Here is a 4,683-nt window from a genome sequence, read left to right on the forward strand (position 1 = left end):
AGGGCTCAGGGACACTCAGCATGCACAGACCCTACAGCACAGACACAGCTGAGGGCTCAGGGACACTCAGCATGGACAGAACCTGCATCACAGACACAGCAGAGGGCTCAGGGACACTCAGCAGGCACAGAACCTGCAGCACAGACACAGCTGAGGGCTCAGGGACACTCAGCATCCACAGAACCTGCAGCACAGACACAGCAGAGGGCTCAGGGACGCTCAGCCACTGCCATGGCTCTTCATGCACAGGGCACAAGCTCAGACACTCTGAGAGCAGCAGTTATGGAGGGTGAAACAGCTCATCTCTCAGACAATCTTTACTTACCCAAATCTTGAACAAAACAAACACTATATGGGGTAAGAGTTAACTGTGCACTCAAAATGTCTAATTTTATATGAGCTGCCTGAATCTCCCACGTCCATGCAACTGAACAGGAGACAACCATTAGTTATAGGCCATCAAGGGGATAAATCTTCATCTTTTAAATAGCATATATTTGAGCTTATTGCTAAACTAAGTGCTGTGAAAAATAAGGCCTTTCTGAGGTTACCAGGAAAACCTTACAAAAGCCAAGTTCCAATGAACAATAAGACACAGCAAGATCTTGCCTTCTGCCTACAACACACTTCATTTTGCTGATTATCAAACCTTAGCAAGAGACCATTCTCACAGAGGCATTTCTTCTCTGCTGAATGCGGCCCAGGGATGCAGAGCCCAAGCCACCTACCCTGCCTGGGCACGCTGTGAACAGTTTGTGCAGAGACTGGGCCAGCTGGAGGCAGCAGGCCCAGCAAAGGACCCCCCAGGGGCAGCTTCACATTCCAAGTTGCTCTGGCCTCCCCCAGCTCTCCATTTCTTCTCTGCAGAGCACAGCTGGACTCTGCCGGCTCCAGAGATTTGGGGACCCCCAGCACCTCCCGGGGACTGCCACGGTCCTCCCAGGGACTTAAAATGACCCCCCAAGACTTCCAGGTACCTCCAGGGTCCAACAGGAACCCCCAAGGACCCCCACAGCCCCAGAAGACCCCCAGGGACTCCCACCATGGCCCGGAACCCTCATGGGACACTCGTGGACCCCCCAATGAACACCAGAGACGCCAAACAGCTCCAGGGGTCTACAAAGCCTTTTTTTTTTTCATGGATTTGGGTTGCAGAACCTCCTGTATTTTTTGTTTTACAAAGACGGCAAAACAAAATGAGGCTCCGCAAAAACTCCTGGGTTCCACCGAGGCTTCCCACAGTCATCTATTTTTCGTGTCGTTTTCCTCATTTTTTAAAAATTTTTTATTTTATTCTTTTTATTCCGTTATCATTACCATCTTCTAACAGATTTTGTTAGAGAGAGAGTGAGCTGTGACTCATAGAACAGGAAAAAAAGAATGCACAAGGAATAACAGAATGTTTCTTACGAAGAACTCAAGTTACTCTTTCCCTCATCACGTCGGGACTGCACCATCCAACCCTGGCATTTAAAAGACAATAGGAGTTGTTATTAATACTTAAACTTCTGCAACGTGGTTATTTCTCAGAGAACTGGGCCAGCACTGAGCTGCTCCCATGTGCCTGCAGTGCTTTGGGGAGTAGCAAGATGATGTCCCACTTGTGCTTGGAAAAATTCAAGAGAAGGAAAAGTCAGTTCCCTTCACCCTCGCTGACCCATAACCAAACTAGTCATGCAGGACAACACAGACTATTCACAGAAGGCATAATTCAACAGGGTGTGGGGGGTTTTGGGAAGACAACAGGGGGGAAATAGGGGTCCCCCAGGGGAGAATAAAGAAAGACCATATGGGCGGTGCAATGGGGATCCCCCGGGGGGTGTTTGAAAGACGACATGGGGGGGGTAATAGGGGTCCCCAAGGGGGGTGAAGAGACGGCATGGGGGGGGGGATTGGGTAAGACGACATGGGGGGAGCAACGGGGGTCCCCTGATTGGGGGGTTTGGGGAAGATGACATGCGGGGGGCAATGGGGGTCCCCCGGGGGGGAGTTTGGAAAAGACGACACGGGCGGGGGTTGGGGAGAGCAACATGGGGGTCCCCGGAGGGGGGGCTTGGGGAAGACGATATGGGGAGGCAGTGGGGATCCCACTGGGGGTGGTTTGGGGAAAACAAAATGAGGGGGGCAATGGAGGTCCCCAAGGGGGGGGTGTTTTGGGAAGATGACATGGAGGGGCAATGGTGGTCCCCCGGGGTCGGGGGTTTGTGGAAGACGACAGGGGTGCAATGGGGGTTCCTCGGGGGGGGCAGTTTGGGAAGATGACAGGAGGGCGCAGGAGGTCCCCAAGCGGGGGTCACAAGGGACAACAGAGGGGCGCCAGAGGTCCCCAAGCGGGGGTCGCGAGGGACGACAGGGGGGCGCCGGAGGTCCCCAAGGGGGGAGTCACGAGGGATGACATTTTGGGCACTGGGGGTCCCCAAGGGGGGGTCACAAGGGACGACATGGCTGGGCTGTGGGCAATGGGGGTCCCTGAGTGCCCCAGACATCCCCTGACTACTCTTACCTCCCCTTACCTCCCTGTGACTCTTCTGAGACCCACCTTACCACCCCGACCCACTGTGAGATCCCCCCTGAGACCCCCCTGACTTCTCCTGGATTCCCTTGGACCCTCCTGAACTCCCCTGGATGACTCTGAACTCCCCTGGACCCCTCTGAATAACCCTTGGACTCCCCTCAACTCTCTTGGACCCCCCTTGACACTCCCAAAAACTTGCAACCCCCTGGACCCTCCTGAATCCCACTTGGACTCCCCTGGACCCCTCGAAACACCCTGAAGCCCCCTGGACCCCCCTGCACCCCTCTTGAACTCTTCTGGGGCTCCTTGGACCCTCCTTAGACTCTCCTGGACCCCTTTGAAATTTTCTGGACACCTCTGAGACAACCCCCGGACGCTCCTGGACCCCTCAAAACCTCTCGGACCCCCCAAAACTCTCCTGGACCCACTTGGACTCTTGTGAAACCCCCTTCCACTCCCTTAAAACCCCCTGGACCCTCCTGAACATTGCCAGACCACCTTGAACCCTCCCAGAGCCCCCGTAGACCCCCCTGGTACCCCCAGGGAAACATCCTGGACTCTCCTGAGCCAACTTGAACCCTCCTGGACCCCACAAAATGCCTTGGACCCCTCTAGACCTACCTGGGACCTCCTTGGGCCCCCTCTTGTCCCCCCTATGTTCCCCTATGTCCCCTGTGTCCCCTATGTCCACCTCATCTCCCTCATGTCCCCCCCCGTGTCCTCCCCATGTCCCCCCAATGTCACGTCTTCCCATGGCCGAGCGGTCCCTCTTCCCACACGCCGGTTCGAACATCGTTCTCAGCCGCCTCCTCTGCCTCGCCGGCGCCGCATGGCGGACACGGCCGGGAACTGCACCGCAGTCCAGCGCCCCACCACCAATGCCCGCCGGGGCCCGAGGGGCAAGCGCTGCACGGGTCGGGGAGCGCCTCTTTCTCTGTAGCCGCGCTCTTATTTTGTTTTTTATTTTATGTTATTAGGGGGGTCTCAAGTGTATTTGGGGGGGCCCTGGGGGGGTTTCAGGTGTGTTTGGGGGTCTCTGGGGTGTCCCAGATGTGTTTGGGGGTCCCTGGGGGGTCTCAGGTGTCAGGACCACCCTCCCCTCCCCCCCCAGACCCAAGTGTCCCCTCAGTCATTTCCGGATCCAAAGCCCCCAGCCCAGGTGGGGGATGGACAGGTGAGTGACCCCCCGTGCCCCCCTCCAGGATTTGGGGGGTTCCAGGTGGGCAATGGGGGGGCGGGGCCTGATCTTGTGCCATCCCCTTCCTCCCCCGACCCCGGCCCTGCTGGCCTTCAAGGCTCTGCTGGGGGTGCCACCCCCACAACAAGTGGGCACCGTACAGGTGAGTCCTGGGGATACTCAGGTGCCCACACACCTGGGATTTGGGGACACTCAGGTGCTACACATGGGTAATGGGTAATTATGGTAATAGGGAAATTGTTGTAACAAGGGTAATTACGGTAATACGCATAATTACGGTAATGGGGAATTCCAGTAATAACTATAATTACGGTAATAATTATGTATGGTAGTATTGTGATTATGGTATGACTGTATTAAGGGTAAATACAGCAACGATGTAATTAGGGTAATGTGTAATTACGGTAATGGGCATAAATACGGTAATACGTGTCAATTATGGTAACAACTGTAATTACAATGGTGTTGCATTTATGGCAATAAAGGTAATTACGGTAATAGGCGCACTTATGGCAATGACGAATTACAGTGATGTAATTATAATATGCGTAATTACGGTGATAACGGTAATTACGGTAATGTGCATAATTACGGTATAAGGGTAATTACAGTAATAACGAGAATTACTGTAATGACTAATTACGGTAATGTGATTGCTGTAATATGTGTAATTACGGTAACCGCGGTAATTACAGTTTTCCCAATGTTCGAGTGCCCCTCCCAAAAACTTGAGTGTCCCTCCCCCAATTTTTGAGTGCCCCCGCTCCCGTGTCCCCCGCGTTCCCCCTTGTTCCGCTATGTCCCCAGTGTCCCCCCCGTGTTCTGAGCGTGGGCACCAGGGGAAAACGGCACCACGGGGCGGCCACGGAAATTGTCTGCGTGAACTGCGCGCGGGGGCAGACGCAGCGCGATCGCTGCCTGGCGGAGCAGGCGCTGCGCGGCCGGCGCGGGGGGAGCCGGGCCGGGGCGG

This window comes from Pithys albifrons, chromosome 25 (genome assembly GCF_047495875.1).
Source record: "Pithys albifrons albifrons isolate INPA30051 chromosome 25, PitAlb_v1, whole genome shotgun sequence".
Lineage (NCBI taxonomy): Eukaryota > Metazoa > Chordata > Aves > Passeriformes > Thamnophilidae > Pithys > Pithys albifrons.